The sequence below is a fragment of the Mauremys reevesii genome, linkage group 6 (genome assembly GCF_016161935.1).
Source record: "Mauremys reevesii isolate NIE-2019 linkage group 6, ASM1616193v1, whole genome shotgun sequence".
Taxonomy (NCBI): Eukaryota; Metazoa; Chordata; order Testudines; family Geoemydidae; genus Mauremys; species Mauremys reevesii.
The window spans coordinates 50,354,793-50,380,556 of record NC_052628.1 but is presented as its reverse complement, the minus strand read 5'-3'; the positions used below and the strand labels follow the sequence as shown (position 1 = coordinate 50,380,556).

The window sequence follows — 25,764 nt, the reverse complement described above, 5'->3', positions numbered from 1 at the left end:
TTTTAGATCCAAGGGAATTGGATCTGGACTCACCAGGGATTGGTGTGGGGAAAAAGGGAGGGGGAAGGAGTAATTCTTCCTTGTTTTTGAGATCCAAGGGAATTGGATCTGGGCTTACCAGGGAATTGGTGGAGGAGTCTCTCAAGGCTACCCAGGGAGGGGAAGGTTTTTGGGGGGGGAAGAGTTTTCCAGGTACTCAAAAATCTGGATGGTGGCAGCGAGACCAGATCTAAACTGGTAGTTAAGCTTAGAGGTGTTCATGCAGGTCCCCACATCTGTACCCTAAAGTTCAGAGTGGGGGTGAGACCTATGACAGACCTGGTCAGTGCGGGGAAAGTAAAACTCTATGCATCTCCTGTGACCTCTGGCAATTGGCAGCAAGAGGTCCCTGGATCACAGTCTGCAGCCGACAGCCTGGTCTGAGAGAATTTAGCATGATTTTACCTGGAGCCAGATGCAGAGCCAGCTCCAACTTTTTTGCCACCCCAAGCGGCGAAGAGAAGGCCGGGGGGGTAGCCCTGATCGGCGGCACTTCGATGGCTGCTCTACCACCGCCACCGCTTCATTCTTTGGCGGCAAGTCGGCGGCGGCCGGTCCTTCCCTCCGAGAGGGACTGAGGGACCTGCCGCCGACTTGCTACCGAAGACCTGGATGTGCCGCCCCCTTCCATGTGCCGCCCCAAGCACCAGCTTACTGCACTGGATGCCTGGAGCCGGCCCTGGCCAGATGATACCTAGAGGCCTGAGACCTGGAAGTGGGTGCATTCGACAAGACCATGAGTGGTCTGAAGTGCAGCTTGCTCAGTAATTATGACATCTAGATGTGCCATTGGTATGACCCGGTGTGGCCGTTCTTATAGTAGTGTTTGTGAGATGATGACAGTGGTGAATTTCCAATAAGTACCAAGAGCAGTGAAAGTAAGAGTTGTAACAGAAAAAAAGCAAAGAGAAAGCATCATAGTTTTCCTCACACACACACCCTCAGAAAATTATAGGAAAAGACAGTAAAAATTATTTACGAGCAGCTTGAGAAGTCAGCTGGTGGAATTACACTTGGTGGTGATGGGTTGTGTCTTTGCCATCCCTCTTTGGCTGAAGGATGGGTCAGCTTGATTTGAGTATCAAAAGGAGGGAGCTATTCTAGATTAGTCTCATTTTGATGCATACGGTTCAGCCCTTCAGTTCTAGTTAATGCAAAGTTTCCACTAACTAATGCAAAATGTCATCACACATTATGTGGATATACATGTGATTATGTGGATATCCACATGAATAGAAGTTCAAAGGAAATTATTCTGATTGGCACTAGTCAACTATCAAATTAATTCATAACGTTTGGACATATATAATTCATATAACTAAGCTCCTGGAAACTGAGTTCATTAAACAATTTCACAGATTCACTACTTTCTTTTTTTTTTTTTTTGGGAAGCACAGACTGTTTGCATATGAGCTTTAACGGTGAGGCTGCTCAATATTTATTCTTTGCTAAATGAAGAAAGTCACACACAACTCATGGAACTCTTCAATATTATTATTTTTTATCATTAATGAAAATCTTGGCTCTGTCACTTTATTTACATATTGCTACACCTCTACCCTGATATAATGCTGTCCTCAGGAGCCAAAAAATCTTACTGCATTATAGGTGAAACCGCGTTTATATCAAACTTGCTTTGATCTGCCAGAGTGCGCAGCCCCCCTCACCCTCCGGAACACTGCTTTACCGCGTTATAGCCGAATTCATGTTATATCGGGTCACGTTATATTGGGGTAGAGGTGTAGTGACCCAGGCTGTGCAGCCAGTAATAGACATAAAGGAGAGTAAGATGCCACTGTACCCTTGCACAGAGTCCCCAGACTATAGTGGTAAGCCCAGTCTTCCCACCGCCCTGCAAGCTGGTGGGTGGAACTTTGATTCTGTCTTCCTAGCTGTGAGACTCTGTTTCCCAGACCGGAAGAAGAGCTCTGTGTAAACTCAAAAGCTTGTCTCTCTCACTGACAGAAGCTGGTCCAATAAAAGATATTACCTCACCAACCTTGCCCCTAATATCCTGGGACCAACACAGCTACAACACCCTTGCATTCCTAATGCTGTCAATGCAGCTGAACTGGCATAGCTGAGCAAGATGGGGCAAGCAGTGTCAGTATCTGCTACTGATAGGCATAAGTAACAGATTATTATCTCACTGGAGCAAGGAGGGAGTAGGGAAAGAATTGTGCACCATCTTTCTTGAAGTGCTGCTTGGGAGATGCAGCTATGAACCACTCTTTATACAAGACAGATTGCAATCACATGATCTAGACAGGTTTGGGGTTCGTTTTACTTCTTGGTTAAGATCCAGACCAGATTTTCACTAGGGACCTATCACATTCTGGAGTGCAATCCAGACCAGTAAAGGGTTCTGTTATTGTCAGCCCTGTAACTGGGGTTACCGCACATCCTGTTTACTACTTACATGTAAAGTGAGGTAAACACACATTGCTTTATTTAGGATAGGCTTGTTTAACTACTTTTGCCTGGCTGCTGGTTTTGTACAGGTGCTAGAAGCATCATACAGGGGGAATTCATAACTTTACATATAATGTTGCTACATACATTTTGCCATGATATTATTGACCAGTGAGTTATTAGTTTTCGAATGATACCTCACAATACACATTTTGTACAAACATTGTTACAATGGTGCATAGAGTGTGAATACAGGGGTGCTTTCGGTTACAGGACCTCACAATAGAAAATGCAGTTCTAGGATCATGCATCAAAAGATATCCACTGGGTCAATACTGGCCTCATATGTTTTGTAATTCCAATAATTCAAAATAATTTTTGCTTAAATGACTTGGTGATTTGTCCTATAAAACTGAATTACATATGTTATTTCAATGGGGTTCAATTCCTACATGTCACGTTTATTTTCTACATTAGAGGTTATACCCCTTGTTTGTTCCAAATACAGCAAAATATTTTAACCCTGACAAAGTGTGTGTTGTTATGGAACTCATTTTTCTGGAGTTGCATTTTCAGGCTGTTCAGGTCAAAAAATGGGTGCAAGACTAATGCTTATGCCAGAGCATGAACCACAAGAAAGGAAATTGTGTTCCTTTGCACAGCAAGGCCAGCTAACACTAGCTTTCCCAGTAGAACAGAAACTCAGGAGCACTGGCAAGACATGGCATTTTTGTCACATTTATTTTTAAAATGTCAATTCACACTGAGCTTTGAACATAGGGCCAAGAGATGGAAGTTTGCTGGCCTTTCCCCCATTTCATCTCTGACTGATGTGAATTTACACATTAGTACTTCCAGCTATGTGACATTTACTGACAGCACACGTCTTGTAACACGAAAAGCTGAAAAGTTCTGAAAAGTGTTATGAGTTTCAAAAGTTTCCTATGTAGCATACCATGTGTTAGATACAAGGTTCAGCTTTGTACAGTTGTCATGAGACAAACTGCAACACATACGCTGGGGATTTGATCTGTAAATTGTAGCTCTTTTCACCAGGAATGGAAATGAATAAAACCGTTTAAAAGAGAGCACAGAGGTTGTATTCTGAGGCTTAGGATTCACTTTGTTCTTGTTTGCAACTCAATCCACAGAAAGAATCATTCACGCGCACAGACACTTACAGGGCTACGTTTATAATTAATCCCACTGCAGTGTATTCATATGTACACAACAAAAATGGTTCCTTTGTGGAACCTGATGGGCTGAAACAAGGAAACAGTATGTTCACTCAACCTTTTGACTACTAGGTAAAAAGTTCAAATTCAACCCAAGTTCAAAAATGATTAAGTTGCTTTTTTTGGATTTTCTGAAACTTGCTTCAAAAATTCTGTGTGTGTGTGAGAGAGAGAGAGTATAAAGGGGAGAGAGGAAGAGCACATTTAAGAATTATTTGTGCATTTGCTCTTCCCCTTTACATGAAATTTTCTTGTGGAGTCTAATGTAATGAACGCTTAGACTGTTTCTCTGACAACTTGGGGGGATGCTCTCTTTGGCCCCTTGATTTTGCTTTCTCATTGCTGTCACTTTAAAATGTTGTATCTAGTGATGGTGTAGCTGTGTCCATCCCAGCATATTAGAGAGACATGGTGGGTGAGGTAACATCTTTTATTGGGACCAACTTCTGTTGGCTATTACTTTAAAATGTGTTCATGACATAATTTGTCTAAAATTAAACTGTCTTTTCTGTTAAAATAGACGACAGGTATATATAAATTCAATGAAATGAGGAACAAAAACTCCAGGGCATACACTGGACCCTGGAGTTCTTATATTGGAATCTAGCAATGGTGAATTGAGCCTATAATCTTTCCCCCTCTAACATGCAAATAGGGAACAGGGCATCTATTTAGCTACTCTTCAACCACTGTAAAAGCAGCAAAGGTCCTGTGGCATTCAACGAAGTGGGTATTCGCCCACGAAAGCTCATGCTCCAATACGTCTGTTAGTCTATAAGATGCCACAGGACTCTGCTGCTTTTACAGATCCAGACTAACACGGCTACCCCTCTGATACTCTTCAACCACTGCTTCTGCTGGGTGTGAAGAGGAGTAGCAGCTGCAGGATACTGTTTACTACTACCCCATGCAAGGTATTTGGGGCAAGCGAATTTACATGTAGATTAAAGATCCACTGGCCACAACCCTGACTCCCCTCATCCCCCAGGTGTTTACAGGCAGTTGCTCTGCAAAGAAAAGTGTGGGGCGAGCTTTCCTCTGATGCTTTGTTTGTTCTCTCCATCCATGCACTAGCGATCCAGCTTTTACACTGCATTTTGGTCCTGGCATGAGGATATGACGAGTCCCAGTTTGCCCCACTGAATGTTTATCTTACATGTGCTGGTAATTGACTCTTCAGAGCTATCTTTTATACAAGAGATGAAGTAATTGATTCCAAAAGCAGAAATCCTACTACCTGTAATCATCAGTTTCAAAATCCTTTAGTAAACCCTTGATTTAGTAATGCATTACATATTCAATATTAAAAGGAAGTTTTGTCTGCATTTTTTTTGTATTTGGTTTAATTTAAATAAATTTAGGGGATTTGAAGATTATTACTGAAATGTAGTGTACATGCTTTAGACACTGATGCCGATCTAATCATATTTTATATTATGATGCTAACTACAGTGACAAAACACAAGGGATATTTCAGTAGATGGATGTGTACCTAGTTCATCTTTAATATTCATTTCTCAGACATCTTGTGAATTGTCTCTGGTAAAATAATTATTGCCTTGATTAGCAAATTGCAAAGTGTGAGATTGAGGTGTCATTGCTTATAAAGAGCACATAGTGATAGTGCATATTTTAAAAGATGTGATGTATGGACTTACATAGAGTTGTTCTGAAACCAAGTCCAGTAAAATGATGAGCAAAGTAAGGAAGGGGAGAAATTTGTTAAATAACAAACACTACATTAGATGTTTTACAGAAAGGTTTGAGAAATCCCATGTTTCAACACTACTCAAAAATGAGAACTAAGATGTTGGCCAGCAAATTTTTAAATTAGTGGAGACTCCCATTGGCTTCAGTGGGAGCTGCATCAGGCCTAACTGATGGCCAGATTCTGCTATCTTACTTGCACTGATATTGGTGGATCTACTCACAGAATAAGGTACTGATCAACACAAGTAAGGGCAGCAAATTCTGGGCCTAAATTGTTGGTTCTATCTGTTCCCCTGTAGTCCCCTTAAAACCTATAATCCAAACCACATTTCAAAACCTCTTTCTTTAAACCACCCTTCCATTATCTAGGAGACAATGCAGGCAGAAGCCCAGCAGCAGAGTGGGGGCTATCCAGTTTATTGCACTGAGTGTAGCATGTATGATTACTGGCCCTGTGAGCGGGTGGTGTATGTGTGCAGTCGATGCAAGGAGCTCCTGGCCCTCAGAGACCATGTCCGGACTTTGGAGGCCAGGGTGGCGGAACTGGAGGAGCTAAGAGATGCAGAGAGGTATGTTGATGAGGATTTCCAGGACACTGTAGAATTGTCCCACCTCCGTTCAGACAGCCCCTGCACTGTTGAGGAGGAAGGAAGGCCCAGGGAAGCAGAGCAGTCAATGGGAGCAGAGGGAAACCTTCCCATAGTTGGGACCCTCCTTCCAGATGGTGCTGGGGTTGCCTCTCGCACTGAGGTTACCTCTCCAAGGGAAGGAACTCCAGTTTCTAGGAAAAGGCAGGTGTTAGTAATGGGAGATTCGATCATTAGAAACGTAGATAGCTGGGTTTGTGATGACTGGGAGAACCGTATGGTGACTTGCCTGCCTGGTGCGAAGGTTGCGGATCTCTCGAGGCATCTAGACAGACTTATGTGTAGTGCTGGGGAGGAGCCGGTGGTCGTGGTACATGTAGGTACCAATGACATAGGGAAGGGTAGGAGAGATGTCCTGGAAGCCAAATTTAGGCTGCTAGGGAAGAGTCTGAAATCCAGGACCTCTATGGTGGCATTCTCAGAAATGCTCCCAGTTCCACGCGCAGGGCCGGGTAGGCAGGCAGAGCTTCAGAGTCTCAATGCGTGGATGAGACGATGGTGTAGAGAGGAGGGGTTTATGTTCATTAGGAACTGGGGAAACTTCTGGGATGGGAGGAGCCTATACAGGAGAGATGGGCTCCACCTAAACCAAAGTGGAACCAGACTGCTGGCACTAAACATTAAAAAGGTTGTAGAGCAGTTTTAAAACTAGGAGATGGGGGAAAGCCGACTGCTGCAGAGGAGCATGTGGATCGGACACAGGCTTCTCTTAGGGGAGAGTCTGATGATAGAGAATCTCCAGGTTATAGTCAGGAGCAGAGGACGGAAGAGGATAATGTAAGTGCTGGATCAGATGATAAACAGTCACATAAAAAAGAATCTGGCACATCAGAAAAGGGCAGACAAATAAACAGGGACAAGTTTTTTAAAGTGCTTGTACACAAATGCTAGAAGTCTAAATAATAAGATGGATGAACTAGAGTGCCTTGTGATAAAGGAGGATATTGATATAATAGGCATCACAGAAACCTGGTGGACTGAGAGCAATCAATGGGACACAATGATTCCGGGGTACAAAATATATCGGAAGGACAGAACAGGTCGTGCAGGGGGAGGAGTGGCACTATATGTGAAAGAAAATGTGGATTTGCTTAAGATTTTTACTTCATTTGAATCTACATGTTCCATAGAATCTCTATGGATAGAAATGTCATGCTCTAATAAAAATATAATATTAGGGATCTATTATTGACCACCTGACCAGGACAGTGATAGTGATGATGAAATGCTAAGGGAAATTAGAGAGGCTATCAAAATTAAGAACCCAATAATAGTGGGGGATTTCAATTATCCCCATATTGACTGGGAACATTTCACTTCAGGGCGAAATACAGAGATAAAATTTCTCGATACTTTAAATGACTGCTTCATGGAGCAGCTGGTATGGGAACCCACAAGGGGAGAGGCAACTCTAGATTAAATCCTGAGTGGAGTGCAGGAGCTGGTCCAAGAGGTAACTATAGCAGGACCGCTTGGAAATAGTGGCCATAATACAATAGCATTCAACATCCCTGTGGTGGGAAGAACACCTCAACAGCCCAACACTGTGGCATTTAATTTCAAAAGGGGGAACTATACAGAAATGAGGGGGTTAGTTAAACAAAAGTTAAAAGGTATAGTGACTAAAGTGAAATCCCTGCAAGTTGCATGGGCCCTTTTTAAAGACACCATAATAGAGGCCCAACTTCAATGTATACCGCAAATTAAGAAACACAGTAAGGGAACTAAAAAAGAGGCACCGTGGCTTAACAACCATGTAAAAGAAGCAGTGAGAGATAAAGACTTCCTTTAAAAAGTGGAAGTCAAATCCTAGTGAGGCAAATAGAAAGGAGCACAAACACTGCCAACTTAAGTGCAAGGGTGTAATAAGAAAAGCCAAAGAGGAGTTTGAAGAACGGCTAGCCAAAAACTCCAAAGGTAATAACAAAATGTTTTTTAAGTACATCAGAAGCAGGAAGCCTGCTAAACAACCAGTGGGGCCCCTTGACGATCAAAATACAAAAGGAGCGCTTAAAGATGATAAAGTAATTGCGGAGAAACTAAATGGATTCTTTGCTTCAGTCTTCACGGCTGAGGATGTTAGGGAGATTCCCAAATCTGAGCCGGCTTTTGTAGGTGACAAATCTGAGGAACTGTCACAGATTGAAGTGTCACTAGAGGAGGTTTTGGAATTAATTGATAAACACAACATTAACAAGTCACCGGGACCAGATGGCATTCACCCAAGAGTTCTGAAAGAACTCAAATGTGAAGTTGCGGAACTATTAACTAAGGTTTGTAACCTGTCCTTTAAATCGGCTTAAATCCAGAAATGATTTAACAATATTACTAAAACTGGAAGTTAGCTAACGTAACGCCAATATTTAAAAAGGGCTCTAGAGGTGATCCTGGCAATTACAGACCGGTAAGTCTAACGTCGGTACCGGGCAAATTAGTCGAAACAATAGTTAAAAATAAAATTGTCAGACACATAGAAAAACACAAACTGTTGAGCAATAGTCAACATGGTTTCTGTAAAGGGAAATCGTGTCTTACTAATCTATTAGAGTTCTTTGAAGGGGTCAACAAACATGTGGACAAGGTGGATCCAGAGGACATAGTGTACTTAGATTTCCAGAAAGCCTTTGACAAGGTCCCTCACCAAAGGCTCTTAGGTAAATTAAGCTGTCATGGGATAAAAAGGAAGGTCCTTTCTTGATTGAGAACTGGTTAAGAGACAGGGAACAAAGGGTAGGAATGAATGGTAAATTTTCAGAATGGAAAGGGGTAACTAGTGGTGTTCCCCAAGGGTCAGCCCTAGGACCAATCCTATTCAATTTATTCATAAATGATCTGGAGAAAGGGGTAAACAGTGAGGTGGCAAAGTTTGCAGATGTTACTAAACTGCTCAAGATAGTTAAGACCAAAGCAGATTGTGAAGAACTTCAAAAAGATTTCACAAAACTAAGTGATTGGGCAACAAAATGGTAAATGCACATTGGAAAAAATAACCCCAACTATACATACCATATGATGGGGGCTAATTTAGCTACAACGAGTAAGGAAAACGATCTTGGAGTCATCGTGGATAGTTCTCTGAAGATGTCCACGCAGTGTGCAGAGGCGGTCAAAAAAGCAAACAGGATGTTAGGAATCATTAAAAAGGGGATAGAGAATAAGACTGAGAATATATTATTGCCCTTATATAAATCCATGGTGCGCCCACATCTCGAATACTGTGTACAGATGTGGTCTCCTCACCTCAAAAAAGATATTCTAGCACTAGAAAAGGTTCAGAAAAGGGCAACTATAATGATTAGGGGTTTGGAGAGGGTCCCATACGAGGAAAGATTAAAGAGGCTAGGACTCTTCAGCTTGGAAAAGAAGAGACTAAGGGGGGATATGATAGAGGTATATAAAATCATGAGTGATGTTGAGAAAGTGGATAAGGAAAAGTTATTTACTTATTCCCATAATACAAGAACTAGGGGTCACCAAATGAAATTAATAGGCAGCAGGTTTAAAACAAATAAAAGGAAGTTCTTCTTCACACAGCGCACAGTCAACTTGTGGAACTCCTTACCTGAGGAGGTTGTGAAGGCTAGGACTATAACAATGTTTAAAAGGGAACTGGATAAATTCATGGTGGCTAAGTCCATAAATGGCTATTAGCCAGGGTGGGTAAAGAATGGTGTCCCTAGCCTCTGTTCGGCAGAGGATGGAGATGAATGGCAGGAGAGAGATCACTTGATCATTGCCTGTTAGGTTCACTCCCTCTGGGGCACCTGGCATTGGCCACTGTCGGTAGACAGATACTGGGCTAGATGGACCTTTGGTCTGACCCAGTACGGCTGTTCTTATGTTCTTATGATCCATTTTAATTAGTATCTGTATAAGTAACCATAGCCAAACCAATTTCTACTACAATAAATATCCTGGTGGTACTGCTGTTGTTCCTGGTGTAGGACTTACATTGATTTTTTTTTGTAGGATTCCTAAACCTGGGGAAATGGAATGATTGGGCCTAAAATAGTCACAACTGCCATTACTTATTGTTATTTTGGTGTGGATTTCCTGAATTTAAGTTGCATGCATTTTCTCTCTCCTTCGGTGTAAGTGACACTTGGCATCAGATTTCTGGCCACGCTGAGGCTGCATTGCACTGATCTGACGGCAGAAACTGCCATTGTAAACCCAAGGGATCCAGACAGTGAAAGATTTAACCTGTGTAGGATAATCCTCTGGTGTATAGGCCCAACTACAGTGGCTCCTATGTCACTCCCCTCCTAGTTCCTGCAGAGGTGAAGTGACAGGGAAAAAGGTACATAGTTGGGATGCCAGTATGTCTAGCCCCTAAGTGTCACAATGGTACTTATAGGCTGTTGACAGCTGGTGTTAAAAAAAAAAACACAAAAAAACAGTGGTATTCATGTCATTCAATGTTCTACTGTAGCCCAAGCAGGCACTTGGCAGTTCCGGGATCAGAGGAGCAATAAGATATTTTTAGTCAGACCTCTGCTCCTGTAGGCACAAGTTGGCCAGGCCAAAGAATCTGTACTTACATAATAGAGGCTTGATCAAAAGCACATTGACGCCAACAGGAGACTTTCTACTGACTTCAGTGAGATTTGGATCAGGCCCATATGGTGCTAGATTTTCGACGCTATTTAGGCACCTAAAGATGCAGATAAGTGCCTAATGGGATTTTCAAAAGTAGGTTAGGTGCCTAATTCCCACTGATTCCAATGAGAGTTAGGTGCCTAATTTTCTTAGGCACTTTTACAAATCCCACTAGGTGAAGCTATCTGCATCTTTAGGTGCCTCAATATCTTTGAAAATCTGGCCCATAGTAACTCACTGGAGTAGTAAATGTATATATGGGAAACACCAACTGAGATACTATAAAATCAAAGGCACTAATTAAGCTGAGCATACATCTCAAATTATCTGCCTAGCCTAATGAATCATGTGTGATTATGCCTTAAAACCACCATGAGATCTTCATTTTACAGCTGTAAGTTGTTGGGTTTGGGTTTTTTAAACTAAAGGTCAGATATGGTCAGTTCTGTTTGTGATTTTCTATAATTCACTTATCTTTTCAGCTAGCAGACACTGAAAATTTCACATAGATATTTTATATGTAGCCACGAGTACCAATTTTTTCTTTCTATCAAATATATGAAAACATAAAGGAAAAATGAATTCCCATCTCTTTTTAGTGTGCCAGCAGCAAGTTAAAAGCAAGAGATGAATGGCTAAAGGGGAGAGCAAAGGCTCCCAAAGCAAGGAAATGGCATGATTAGGTTCTGTATTTTAAATTAGAAATAACTGCTCTGAATACATAAGCAATCAGACATCCATTTATATCCTGAAAATAAAAGCTTGTAGATTAATTAATTGCAATGGAATCACATACTAAATAAGACTTCACCCAAAAAAACGATTTTGTTCAAAGAAAACGGTAATGTTTTTATGATAGTATTTTCCACAGTAGTTTTCTGCTAATGGCTAAGTCATTGTGAATAAACATATGTATATTTAAATAGAGAAAGGAACACACTCTTTCAGTCTAAAAACTTTCAGTCATAAAAAACCACCAGCCTGAATACTGATTATTCATGTGAATCACTAGTCAAACAGAGGTGAGTATGAAAAATTATGAGTAACTATTTCTGTTTATAATGTTCAAGTCTGCAGGACATTTCTAAAGGCTTTTTGTCATTGCCAATTGTTCCATGTTGTTTTATATAGTGATGACAAGAAGACCAAAGGACAGCTTGTATTGCTAACACTGAACTGGTAAACTTTAGAATTTAGTAAAGAACTCTTCACTTTCCTTACAACTTTACCCTCCTCTAAAGTAAACAGATTTGGAGCAATCCTTGTGTTTTTTCACAATGAATCATCACAGAACTTCCATTAGCAGATGAACAAAAATACAGAAAAGAAGGTTCAGCAAAGATGAATGAAACATCGATTTACTTTTAGTATAAATAAGGTTGTTATGATAAGAATTAAGACTCTGATCCTGCAGAGACTTAGGCATGAGCTTAACTTTAAGCATGTGATTAATCCAATGGAACTGGGATCACTCTTGTACATCAAGTTAAGCACGTGTGTAATTGTTTGCAAGAACAGAACCATATTTTGTACAAACATCAATAAAGCTTACTTTAAACTGAGGTATATATTTTACCAACGCTCGAGAGCAGCCATAATTTACACGCTGACATTTTCTAATCATTCCACAAGGCTATTTCATATTCAAGAAACATGTGCTCTTCCCATTGCAACTGCTCCATTATATTGTTGCAGTAGTTGTGCTAGAGAACATGCACACCAGTAAATCATGTCAGTGGTAAATCATGTGTGGGGTAGTTTTACATGAATTTAAAGGAGACTCATAATTCACTGGTTTTATTAGTGTTTTAGGATGCAATTTTCTGATTTGTTTTACACTTAATCATTTTTACTGTACTATGTTACTTGTCCTGTTCCAATTTTTGCAGTGTTTATCTACAAACCTGAGGACGGACTACCAAACAACAAAGAAAGCTCGAGAGTTTAGAAATTTGGGCACAAAATAACAAATGTCTCATCCCAGACCAGACCAACTTCCTTCACTACAAGCTTGTTTTCTCCTCCTCCACCTACGCCATCCTCCTAGCTAAATAATTGAATCCTATGTCCTAAATCCCAGCTTCCTGTTCACCACCTTTGAGTCACTCCTCAAGCCCTCCCCTCCTCCTGCCTCCAATTCTCTCACCACATGGATCTCATTGATTTATTCCAAGAGAAAATTGCCAAAATATGCTGTGATTTTCCTCTGCCATTAACTTGGCTTCCCTTCCTCCTTCCCCTCCTACACACTCTCTCTCTCCTCCTCTGCTGTCACATATGCACAGGCTTCTTGTCTGCTCTCTTCCTTTCCACTTGCCCAGTGTAGGGTGACCAGACAGCAAATGTGAAAAATTGGGACAGGGGGTGGGGGGTAATAGGAGCCTGTATAAGAAAAAGACCCAAAAATCAGGACTGTCCCTATAAAATTGGGAAATCTGGTCACCCTCGTCCAGTGGTACTAGTACATCTCCTGATGTCCCACTGCTCCTTTGCTTTTCTCCTTAACCTCTCACTGTCCTCTGGCTCTTGCCCTTCACAGTACAAACATGCTTTAGTCTCTCCCATCTTAAAAACAAACAAAAAAGCCCACCCATGATCCCCACTTGTCTCTCCAACTACCACCCCGTCTCCCTCCTTCTTTTCATCTGTATGTTCATTGAATGTGCTGTTTATAATCACTGTATGGAATTCCTCTCCTCCACTTCCATCCTACACCTTCTCCAATCCAGCTTCCACTCCTTAGAATCATTTGAAGCTGCACTCTCCAAAATCTATACTGACCTCTTCTTAGCCAAAGCTCAGACCCTGTACTCTATTCTCCTCCTCCTTGACAACCTTCAACACCATTGACCATGCTTTTATTCTTGAAATCTTGTCCACCCTTGGCTTTCATGTCTCTGTTCTCTCAAATCACTCCTTCATGTGCCTCATCTTCCTCAACTTTCTGTGTGGGTTCCACATCTTATCCCTCTAGACCTTATTTTTGATCATCTCATTTGCAAAAACAAATTCAACTACCATTTCTAATCTGATGACTCACAGACTTACCTCTCTACTGCCCACCTCTGTCCAAACTAAAATCTTAGCCTACTTCTCTGACATCTCCTTGTAGAAGCCTAGCCATCAGCTCAAATTCAACATGCCTAAACTCTTAATCTTTTCTCCCAATCCCTCCCCACTACCTATAGGCACCGACTCTGTGGGGAGCACCCACAGGAAAAAATGGTGGGTGCTGAGCACCCACCAGTAGCCACCCTATCAGCTCCCCCAATCTCCCCAGTGCCTCCCTCCCACCAGCAGTCTCGATGGATCAGTGCCTCCCTCTCCCTCCCCCCACCTCCCGCCTGCCACAATCAGCTGTTCTGCCGCATGCAGGAGCCTGGGGGAAGGAGTGGGGCAGGGGGCGTGAATAGGCGGAGTGGGGGGTTGTTTGGGGCAGGAAGGGGTGGGGTGTGGCATTGAGGGAAGGGGTGGAGTGGGGGCGAGACCTGGGGCAAAGTCGGAAGTCAAGCACCCCCCCTCACAATGAAAAGTCAGCACCTGTGCCACTACCTCCTTTCTTGATCTATAGAAATAGTTATTAATTGAGAAACGTCATCATCCTCCCTGACCCTCAAGTCCATAACCTGAGTCTCATCTTCGACTCAGATCTCTCTGTAGTTCCTCACATCCAGGCTATGTCTAAATCTGACCAATTATTTATGCATATCATCTCTAAGATATGGCCTTTCCTCTTCATCCACACAGCTACAGCTGTCATCCAGCCTCTTACCATCTCGTGTCTTGATTACCACAACACACTTTTTTTCTGACTTTGACAAATGTAATCACAGAATTGTTGAGATCAATAACTCATGAATATACAATTTATAATAATAGATGTTAACATGGAATATTGGGTTAGATATTTAATGGTAAAACGGAATCACAGGCCTCAAACTTCCTTACAAACTAAACTAACCTACAACTGATAACTGGCTGGCTCCTGCCCCTACAAAATCATGCCTCACACCATCATGAGACCTTCTGCTTATCTATTATCTGGTCTGTTTGAACCAATTAGGTAGAGTTGTAAAAGAAAGGTACCCCATCTGCTATCACAGAAAACATTAGACAAAGGAAATCGCTCTCCCATGGACCCTTCCATTTTCTCTTCTCAGATTATAAATTTTAAGTTTTAACTTTTAAAGGATTTTTTCCTTTTAACAAGAATGGGAAATAACAATTATAAGTTGGTGCCATTTGGAATGTGCATAAGTTACAGGATAAAATATCTGTTGCATACGTTATGCAAGTAAGATCTCATGTATGTTAGAAGAAGGTTGTGACATGCCAGCAAACTGGATGAGCAGATTAAAAAAAACAAACTATATCTGAGGAAGCCATAAATACCTCATACCCAACTGTTAAGAAGAAGCAAACAACATTTTTTACTTAAGACAAGCCAGATCGTAATTCTAAATCAAATCATACAAATTAGGCCTTGCAACTTTAAATCTAGTAGAAACATCTGCCAATAGAGATAGCATAAGAAATCACCATATAAGAGAGCCTGTTGAATTAATTCTTTCTTTTGATGTCTCTTATCTATACATACAGAACCCAAATTCAAACCATCATGTACTGTAAGTCTGTGACCTCAAAATTCATAACACTAGCCCACCTCCCTTGTGATGAAAATGTGACTAAGAATGAAGTTAGCTTATGTTTGACTATTAAGAAGTATATTGGTTGATTGTAGGTTGGTTTGTTTGCTTGTACCTCCTTAGAAGGAAAATTATCTAGCTATAAGATATCAAAGAACTATTCCTGATTATTTAGAGTACAATATTGAACTTAAAAATTATACATTTTGGAAGTTAATTAAGTATAGAATTAAAATTCTGGGGATAAAATTCCTATGCTTGATGCTCGAATAGCTAAATTCCACTTAGAAAGCAAATTGATTAAAAGAAGATGAAGAATGAATGTCCAATTCCAGAATTAAAGGAATCTTTAAGAAAGTTACATCAACATACCACAGACTATAAAAGACTATTACAACAATGTGAATCTTTATGACAAGAATTAACAACTATACAGATTTTAAATTGATTCCGTTTACAAGCCAGGAAGTTAAGAAAAGCACTGAAAGATAAAAAACTTTCACTAGATCACAGTGACCTCTCCTGGACATGCAAAAAGAATGCAGCTCTTCCTAACCCATCAGTGAAAAGATGCTCTCCTCAAAATTGTAACAGTTCAGTGGGAGGGTGACAACCTTCAGACCTCACCTTTTTTGGACATGGACCAACCCCACCTATAAAATTCAATGGGAAACGATACCCATAAAAAGACCAGATCTATGCCTGCCTAAATGTAGCAGTAACCATCCAGCAAGGGTACCCACTGTTTACCAAAGGATCAACATTCCTGCGATGAAGAAGCTGTCTTGAGCCCTGTTCATATGAGTTGTGCTCATTTCTAACTGAAGGGAATCACTTTAGTCTCAGTCTAACACTCTCTCTCCCGAGAGAGAAATTCTCTTTAACCAAATCCTTCACAGACCAAACTCTTGGGTATATTTGGGCCAAGGCCTAAGTTCCTACCAGAAACTAATTTTAGGAAGGAGATTGCTTTCCTGAAAAAATAAAGATACCAAGAAATCCTTAGCTCTCAAGAACTGAATGATGAGATAAAACTATTCTATTTCAATATAGAGAGTGGGTTAATCAATATTTTTTTCCCCTCAGCAAACATACAGCCAACAACCGGGCTCTGAAGAGGGACTAGAAGTTTCTTGGGGAAAAAAAATTATATTGCTTTCCCAATAATTAACTAATTAGACCAAACTCCTGTGTTCCATAAGTCCAGACCCAGGTGCTGGTGGAACCACCTTTTGAGGAATGAGGAGTCTCCCTTAATTTCCATAGAAATACTACCAAACTATTCTGTTCCAAATATCTGAGCAACAGATTGTGAATAAGACTAAAGAACTAGAAAATTACTATTGTCCCCATAAGAGAAATGTAAAATCATTTCCATAATAGTAACAAGGACTAGGGTCCTAGAATTGTTAGAGAAAACATTTGCTGTAGCACCTAAAACACTATTTGTAGAATCATAGAAGATTAGGGTTGGAAGAGATCTCAGGAGATCATCTAGTCTAACCCCCTGCTCAAAGCAAGGACCAACCCAACTAAATCATCCCAGCCAGGGCTTTGTCAAGCTGGGCCTTAAAAACCTCTAAGGATGGAGATTCCAACCTCCCTAGGTAACCCATTCCAGTGCTTCACTACCTTCCTAGTGAAATAGTTACTTACTCCTAGCTGTGTGTTCAGCCAGGTACTCTGGGTGGCAAGTAGAAGCCAAGACTTCTACTGCCTGCCCTTCTTGCTCCTTCCCCACCTACTCACTCACAGTAGGGAGTGTATTGCCAAGTACAACAGCTTACAGTCCAGCCCATAATGTGTGTGACAGGAAGTATTAGTGCTGACCTGGTATCATTATTCTTTGGGGGTTTCTGATACTTGCTGGATGGATCTAGGTAGACTAACATTTGTTTGCGATGTGGTTCACTTACTGATGCAGTACTGACACTATGTAGATACTAACACTTGTATCCATTGGGATGTATGTACACTGCAGATGTATTTATTCTACTCAGTTGTCTCTTAGTAGGTCATGTTTTTTACAGAGCTGAATCCTGTGCATTTTATCATGCTGGTGAATTTGCTGTACACATCTGCTTTATGTCAATTGTTATGGGTGACTATTATCTCTCTGAGGTTCTGGGCTGCATTCACATTTATCCACTTTTTATTGTCTACTTGATCCTGTTGATTCCATGCCATTAGCTCTGTTCTATGCATACTGTCATAGATCAGAGCCAATTGCTGTGCTTACATGCAATCTGCTGTGTGATGGATCTTGGGTCTCCAAAAATCATAAAAATCAACAGTTTGACAGCCCTCGCTCAGGTTGGTTTGTGGAGAGCGCCACCTAGTGGTCAGGGCTAAAGCCTATGACATACCGGGGGGTTGTTGGTACTGACCCAGGGCCCTTTCAGTGATCTGACAGCTGGGGATGCTTAAGGTGGACCTCTCTGGGCCACTTCCTACCACCTCCCTGCAACTGTCCCAAGGTCGCCATCTAGGGTAAGCCAGGGTGAGAGTTTTCTGCTCACCACAAGACACCTCCTGATGGCAGCAACTGCTTTCTCCTGGGCTAGCTCAGTCTAAGGGCTTTCCCCTGCTGGGGTACTCCAAACAAAAATAAAGAGGCTCAGTCAAGTCCAGACTTGTTATGAGAAGGGAATGCTTCCCCTCAGGCTGTCCCTCAGAGGACCCTGCCTTCCCTCATGGAGGGACATTTGGGCAGCTTAAGTGGGTGTCCTGGCCTACCCACTGGACAATCCTTCCTTTAGAAGCAAAGACTTCTAAACTACTTTTGGGTCCTAAACCTCACAGAATCCCTTAGTTTTGTTTACTGCCACACACAGATTTTGTTATTTAAAAAAAAATCTATTTTACAAAATTGGAAGTAGTCATATCCTTCCAAATGCAGGTAAGTGACCCTTTATTCAGAAGTTAGATACCTATTCATTTTTATATATTAATATATATTATTTATTTGCTAGGGACATCTGTTTGGGAAGGTACAGTACCATGAGCTGAACTTATAATCATTGACCAGACAGGTACAGTGGGACTTGGCTATCTGCCAGTTTACAAATAGCTTCCTATTTTGGTACCCAGGAGTCATTAACCACTTTACAGTTCTAGAAAGTATGTAAAAATGTCCAATATGCTCCTGGCAAGGCCAGCCTTTGTTGAAGGCTGAGAGGCCCACACAATGCAATTTGACAGGTATCTAGGTCACTTGGTGTAGGATAAAATATGACATCTGTGCTACAGCTGCAGAGCTGGTGCCAGTCCTGGCTAAGCTGCCAAATCAAGCTCCACTGGAAAGGCTTCAGCTTGACAGATAAATTGTCCTCCCAAGATTTTTTCATTGGTAAGGCACCCAAAAGAGTGCTTTGATGCTTTGTACAAGTTAGAGGCATCATAATCAGCTTATTGGCATGTTAACAACATAAGCCTAGTTTGTCTTCAATATTTAGAATATTTAAAACTTTTAGACCTCTTCAAAATAGAATCACACAATGGGAGGCATTGAAAGAACTATGAGATTTGCAAGTTTAAAATGAAAGGAAATGGTTTTGCACAATGATATTGCAACTGGAAGAATGACATTGGCATATATTTACATAGCACCGTCCATCCAAAGGCCACAAAGCACTCATCAAACTTTACACATTAATATAGACCATACCTTGAGTCCCGGAACACTAATGTTCATGGTATTAGAAATCATATACATCTTCCACACCTGCCAAACTCTTTCCTCATCCCAAAGACTCTCCCCCACCTAGTTGCCACACAGGAGTGTTGGATCATGGGGAATGATGTCAAAGAAGGTACCAGCATCCTAGTAAGAGGCAATTCCTTTCAGTTCACTGCCAGAGTCAAGAAAACTTTGGGGGGAATGATAGTTACAAAGTGAGAAGAATGCTCTTAGATCTGTCTCTAAGACATTAGCTATTACCCAAAGAAAGATCATGGACCTCATGCTATTCAGAGGAAGAGAGCCATCCCCCAAGTGACCAGCCAACAATGCTCTGAGGAATCCCACCTCCATCCCTGATTATGGAAGCTGCATGTGAATTGATGCAGCCCTAAATATCTGTAACTGCTGCTGCCCCAACTTGGGATGAAAAAACTGGAACTGGAGTTCACATAAGGCTGTTATGGTTCAGGGAAACAAAAGGTCATTTCTACTAGTTACCAGGATGACATGTCCATATTTATGCAACTGTCTGGATCTACCATGCTGCTAAGAGCCTGATAAATTTACTTTGTGATTTGACCCGTTAGATACCTTTATCATGTCACCCATCTATGAAATGCAGTCTCATCTGAGGTGGAAGGAGAAAACATTTAAAGAGATTACACAGTCATTCACATTACAAAGTGAACAATTCCTCATCCAGGTGAAATTTTATGGGCATTGTAAGTAGGTTTGAACGTACGTACTTGAAGGGAGTGATGCTTGGACATTGAAGAAAGCAATTCCTCGAAGAGGAAAGCGTGCTATGGTATCGTAAATAATAAGTAGACAGGGAGATTACAACCCTAGCCACATATGGTCACTTACCACCATTCTGGGACATTGGATAGAGTGCTGTGTGTCAAACACCAGCACTGCTTCCTGCATTTCGTAGGTGTGCTTTGAAGAATTTCGAAGAACTGACCAAACCCAACCATATTTTTTCTATTTTTTAGATTTAACAAGTGTATAACTGAGCTTTACATCAGTTTGACTTAGAAACAATAAAAAAAAACTTTTTAAATTGTTTCTATTGCTAGGTGGAACCATGTATATATGCCAAAAGGAGCCAGACAAGCTAGGCAGAAGACAAGTAATATAGGGGCTGCAAAGCCACTCGTGTCTAATTCCCAGATGAAATCACATCATCATAGGTACACCAGCAAAGCTAGTTAAAGTGGAGAACAAAATATTCATCAAATGTAAACCTTTTGGGATTTAAAAAAAAAAAAAAGATTCCTGGACTCTGTAATATGACAGGCTTCTGGCTCCCATACTGTAGTTAGTTCTCAGGAAAGGTAACATAAAACAGCTGAATAATCAAATTTTAGAAATAGTTTCTTAGTGATAAATCTGTTTGTCAATGGAATTTATTTAGCAAATTATTTCTTTATAAAACTACTCTGGAAAGATAGGGGCAGTGTGGAGTGCAATGACCATTTTAATAGCATCTAGCCTAATGATCCAGGGAAGACTCAGTGGAGACTAATTTTAATTATACTCGCGATCCCAATCCAAAGCCCAGTGAAGTCAATTGAAAGACTCCCATTTATTGCAGTGGGCTCTGAATCAGGCCTCATTTTTATAAACAAATGATCTGTTTGGACCCATTGTAATACGCACCTCTGTATATTTTCTAAGGAAAGAAAACAAAATAGAGTTACTGAGATTGCAAAGCAGCTAGTAGGTTTATACAACAATTACTTATAAATATGAATATGAAAATACTTATGCACATGTGATAATCTGTCATATATAAATCGTATAGTTAATAGTGTTTTATACTTGTAAACTGCCATCAATGTAATTGATAGCAACTATTTTGCTCTACCACATCAATAATCCAAATATTACATTTTAAAAAGTAATGTATATACGCTCACTAGTCAGTAGACTCATGATAGTTCTGAAAGAGTCATTAGCATTTATTATGCAAGTAATCTACATATTAAGGATTGGCAATAATACATTTTGATAAAATAGGAGATGCTAAACTCTATGAAGTCAATGATCTGCTGCTTCTAGATGTACTCTGACATTTACATTAAGATTTTTTCTTTAAACTACCATTATGGAGCAAAGGAAATGAAAACATAAACTATCCTAAAGTAAGATTTCTGTTCCATAAAATTACATTCCTGTGCCTATGGCTATTGTAAGTAAGAATCATGTATTGATTTAGACTCTAGCAATGCCTCAACGTAATGACCAAGCTAAAGATGAAAAAGCTTTGGTTGAATTTCTTTAGTCTTATGTTTTAAATCGAATGGCTAACATTTTAATATTACTTCTCTTTGTTAACAACATACAGTACACATCACTCTAACAGGTACTTCATTCCTGATAAGCTAATGGTCTTAAATTTTTTATGTTATTTATAACTGAGAGCCAGTGGCCGAAATCTGTCTGCATTTCCAGCTAAATCGCCACTGCTTCAATTGATGCAAGAGTGTCAATTTTGCAGGTCTGGTGAAGACAAGCTAAGTCAATGGCAGAGAGTTCTCCCATTGACATCTGTACTCCACCTCCCCAAGAGGCAGAACGTAAGCCAGTGGGAGAGCATCTCCTGTCGACATAGCGTGATGTAGACACTGCTGTAAACTGACTAAGTTATGTCGACTTCTACATAACTGAAGTAGCGTAACTTAGGTTGACTTACAGCGTTAGTGTACATCAGCCCTGTCATCTGAATCCCAACTCTGTCACTCCGAGTGCCGAAGTGGAGCCCGCAGACTTGTATTTAATACTGGCCACTCCAGACTTGTATTAAACTCCCAAGGTTATAGCTTTTCTCTGACCTTGGCTTGGTAAAGGCTGCCACCACCCAAATGCAAAAACAAAAACAAAAAACCTTTGAACCCAGGAAGGAGCACTTGAGAATTCCTCCCTGTGGGGTACCCTCAGGCCCTTTCACTCACTTCCCCTCCAGCGAAGAGCTGAGAAAGGAAACAAAGGAAATTAGCTGTGGCTACCAGCTAATCAAACAACATGCACAAACCTCTTAGGACACCAAAAATCCATTCCTGTTCTTAAAAAAGGTAAATTTTATTAAAAACAACAACAAAAAAAGAAAATACATCTGGAACTTAGGCTTTTGCTAGATTTTAAAAGAGCAATTTAAAAAATCAAGCACCCAAAATAGCTTTCTTGGGGGTTCAGCTTAAAGGTTACAGGTCTGTCGCATCTTAGGCACATTTAACATGCGCGATTTCAGCTTTACATGGTCAGCAAAAACAAGAAAAAAACAAGAAAAAAAACGAGAAAAATAACAATTTAAATACTGTTTCTGTAGTGCGGGCGATTCCACCCACCATTACACTCAATGTAATTTTGACTATACGTGATTTTCGCTTTATGTGCTGACTGCAGAATGTAACCCCAGCGTAAGATGAGACAGACCTGTACAAGCAAACAAAAGCATCTGGGGTTAGCACAGAGGAGTCCACAAGCCAATAAGAAATAAAAGAAATAACCCTAATCGTGTCTAGCTAAACATTCTGATCTACTTACACATTTGGAGTTCAGATAAGTAGTTCTAGCCATGATCTGATGATTTATGATCATACCTGGCTTAAGCTGCTTATAGCATGGCTGCTCTGAGCCTCCGGCCCAGAGAACAACAGACAAAGGGAAAGTTTCTTTCCAAATTTTAAAATGTTCTACCTTCCCATTGGTACCTTTGGTCAGGTGCCCACTTTTTTTTCTTTACCTGGGAGACTTTTTAACTCTTTACACATAAAGCAAATAAAGAACAGCTACCAAAAGGGATTTTACAGCTAACTGGCTGGGTGGGTATCCATCAAAGGGAGCTATCCCTCCCCTTTATTTATCACAAGCCCTTACATGGGGCAACTCTTTGATAGCCCCAAGAGCCCAATGTGAAGTGTTTTGTGGGGTTGGTTGGGTGGCTGGTTGTCGGGGGTTGGGAGGTGAGGCAAGAAGGGCAGGAAGGTAGCTGAAGAGGTGATTAAGCAATGGGTAGACCATGGCTGCATCTTTACACCTCTAGACTAGAGGTTGTAAAAAGCCACTATACCATTGTAAGTGAAGAACATAATATCAATAAAATCAGTACTGCCAACTCAAATGTTCCAAAATCATGAGTCAGGCCCCAGATATACATGAGATTGGTTTTTTAAATATCAAAATTGTGGTTTGTTTTCTCTTTTTTTTTTTTTTTGAGCTTCTAGAGTACCCTCAGCTCACATTTTCAAGCTGTCCACCACCACAAGAGGGAGAAACTTACTTTATCTAAAATGAAGTTCAGATTCTCATATAATTGTCTCTAGGAGCTGGGGCTTTAAGAAAAACATCAAATAGCAAAAGATTAAAGAGAAAATTGTGAGAGTCGGCAACAAAGATGAATAAAATGGAATAGGAGAAAATATGCTGGATTGGTGCCCATTGATTTTTATCCACTTAAGGCATTAATCCACCCTAGAAGCCCAAATTCTTCATTGGCCACTTGGAAGCTGGGACAGTTTTATCCCTGTTTTATGAATGAAGAGAATGAGGGATGAAGAACAAACACTGTATTACTGTTTGTCAATGACCTCTGGTATAAAGGTGTTTAGATATTGAGTATAGCCATATTGCATATTCATAATGCTTTCTATTAAATTATCTTTGCATAGTAATATACCTTGAAGTATGGTAAAGAAGTTTAGAGCAACGGAATAGAATTTGTTTAAATCATATCCTCAATAATCCATCAATATTAACAACAAGATGTATATTAAGTTACAAGGTGCCCCAAAATAAACCATTAACGGTAAAAGATACTGTGTCAGAAATTACTCACAATATGCCTAGGTATTGTAGCATGTGGCCCTACAATACATGGATAATCACCCTGTAAACCAGCATAAAAAAATCTCAGAATTCCTAGATATCCCCCTCACTGCTGTAATTCGTGTGACTGATGTCACAACTATGAATTATGAGCCTCTCTTGACAAGTATATTAAGGGGCTGAATCTCCACTCAGATAAGGTGTAAGTGAGGTGTAACCCACTAAAGTCAATGGAGTTCCACCAAAGTAAAACCAGCATGAGAGAAGAATCAGGCCCTAACAGTCTAAAAAGTGTGCACACAGTTAAAAGGAACTGAAAGACAGATTTGAACATGAATTTTGTCAACTGACTCTTTCCTACCCTGTGTAGAAAATAATGTCAACTGTCAAAATGTCAAATCATTTTGACTGCACAACAATGAGGAAAGGAATAAGTTTATAAAACAGCAAAGCAGAAGGGCAGAAACCCTGCCTCACTAAAACAAATGATTTACTTATTTCCCCACACAAACAAGTCAAAGCTTAAATGTGTTTGGTTTTTTGCATTAAAGTGTTTCTTAAATGGATATTCTTGTTTTGATGTGTACATTGTAAAATTTTTCAGTGAGCAAAAATTGACTTAAAAATACCATCTCAGGGAACTCATGACTACACATTCAATTTGCCTGCAATTCCAGAAACCTTTGATGGCATTATTGGGTTTTGGACTGGGACTTGGAAGATCTGAATTCTCTTTCTAGCTCTTCAACTGACTACTATGAAATCTTAGGTGAGTCACTTGACCTCTATATGCCTCATTTTCATCATCTGTAAAAGAAGCTATTCACCTTTGTACAAGCACTTTGAGGTACAGATGAAAAGCACTATATTAATGCTGTGTAATGTTGTATTGCCACCCACTCTGCCAGCCCTGCACACAGGGGGTGTATTGCAAGAGAGAGTGAGTGTTCCTGTGGTGGAGGGGAAGTGGAGGAGTGGGAGCAGAGCGCAAATCCCCAATCAGTTTAGCAGTCTTTGTGAATATTGCAACAACCATAATTTAAACCAGAGAAGGAAAAAGATGGTTTAGAGCTGCTTCCCCACCACTGCCACCCCTTTCTTTGCAGTTGCACTTGGGGCCCTCTGAGAATCTGGCCCACTAAATTGTGGCAATATAAGTTCCAGTGCTAATTGTGCTTTGCGTTTGTTTCCTTTTGTCGTTTTTGTATTTGTTGCCTTTCAAGTTCACTGAATATCCCAAGTTCTTGTATTATGAGAATGTAAGTAGGAGTGACTGATTTCTCTTTATGCCATTCATTATTTTGTATACCACCATCATGTCCCTTCTTATTCATCTCCTCCGTAAATGTAATAGTCCAAATTATTTCAGGCTCTGTTCATAGGAAAAATCTTTCCATATCTCTAATAATTTTTACTTGTCCTTTACTGAATCTTTATTTGATATGGATCTATATTTTATATATTTTTATTTATATTTACAATGATGGTGCCATGGGGGAAAAGTGCCTGTCCAAAGCTCTAAGAACTTTATATATATTCAAAACACAATTGTATAAATAAGAATTAAACTTGCAGACTCCCCTCACCCTGAAACCAAACAGTAAAACAAGCAATAGGAGGCATTTGTTTTTGTTGTCCTACGTGACCGAAGATGACACTGACAATGGTTTTACATCTTGTGAGTATGATTGTGAATAAAAAGATCAATGCGCAAGTGGCAGTCCCAAGGCTGGCTCCAGACACCAGCGAAGGAATCAGGTGCCTGAGCAGCCAATAGCAAGGGGCAGCACTCTGTCTATTGTTGGGGCAGCACGTCCAGGTCGGCAGCAGTGGCACTTTGGCGGCAGCTCAATCACTCCGCTTCAGTCTTAGGCGGCAATTCGGCGGCTGGTCCTTCAAGCTCTGTCTTCCTCTTCGGCGGCAGCTCAATCAGGTTTTTCTTTTTTTTTTTCTGCCGCTTGGGC

General features: G+C 40.6%; 1 long non-coding RNA gene across 2 annotated transcripts in view; it reads left to right on the top strand.

Annotated features, from left to right (window-relative positions):
• The window catches only part of LOC120407334, a 72,018-nt gene that overhangs the window by 42,797 nt on the left and 3,457 nt on the right, over positions 1 to 25,764 (top strand). Inside the window, exon 2 of one of the 2 annotated variants that reach the window (XR_005599883.1) lies at positions 24,478 to 24,569. This is a non-coding gene — a long non-coding RNA (uncharacterized LOC120407334). Of the gene's footprint in view, positions 1 to 24,437; positions 24,570 to 25,764 lie in introns of both variants that reach the window. The other variant, XR_005599884.1, reaches the window with a different exon arrangement.